Raw genomic sequence first — 1,019 nt, forward strand, 5'->3', positions numbered from 1 at the left:
TGAACTGTGGTGTTGGAGAAGACTCTTGAGAGTCCCTTGGACTAAAAGAAGATCCAAACAGTCCATCCTGAAGGAAATCAGTCCTTAATATTCATTGGAAGGACTGATGCTGATGCTGAAGCTCCCATACTCTGGCCACTCATTAGAAAAGACCCTGATGCTAAGAAAGTTTGAAGGCAGGAGAAGAAGTGGATGACAGAGGATGAGATGGCTGGATGGCATCACCGACTCAATGGACATGAGTTTGAGCAAGCTCCGAGAATTGATGTTGGACAGGGAAGCCTGTCATGCTGCAGCAGTCCATGGGGTTGCAAAGAGTCAGAGAGGACTCAGCGACTGAACTGAACTGAACTGAGCCATGTTTGTTTTCTACATCTGAACTCATTTCTGTTTTGTAAATATGTTCATTTGTACCATTTTTTAAGACTCCACATGTAAGCAATATCATATGTTTGTCTTTGTCTGACTTCCTTGACTCAGTATGACAGTTTCTATGGCCATCCATGTCAGTGCCGATGGCATATTTCATGCCTTTTAATTCTATTGTGGGGCTCCCCATGTGCTCAGAGGTATGCTTGATAATGCAGGAGACCTTGGGTTGGGAAGATCCCCTGGAGAAGAAAACGGCAACCCAATCCAGTATTCTTTGTGGAGAATCCCGTGGACAGAGGAGTCTGGTGGGCTACAGACCATGGCATTGGATAAGAGCTGAAGATGATTTAGTGACTACAAAAACAACAGCAAATATTCCATTGTATATATGTACTGCATTTTCTTAGGAGAAAAAATTTCATAGTATAAATTTCAAGTATGTAAAAGGCTATGCAATAGCCTCCAATAATATATTCTTTGTTTTTCTTATAATGTTAATTTCAGGCATTGAACCAAGAACTTGTCTGGAACAACAGACGTTGAAGTAAATTGGATCCTGTTTTCTATGTAACTGCTAAAAGGCACATATATCTTTAATGATGTTATTAGAGTATTAAACTAGATGTCAGGGTTGGACTGATCTACAG

This window comes from Capricornis sumatraensis, chromosome 13, assembly GCF_032405125.1.
Source record: "Capricornis sumatraensis isolate serow.1 chromosome 13, serow.2, whole genome shotgun sequence".
Lineage (NCBI taxonomy): Eukaryota > Metazoa > Chordata > Mammalia > Artiodactyla > Bovidae > Capricornis > Capricornis sumatraensis.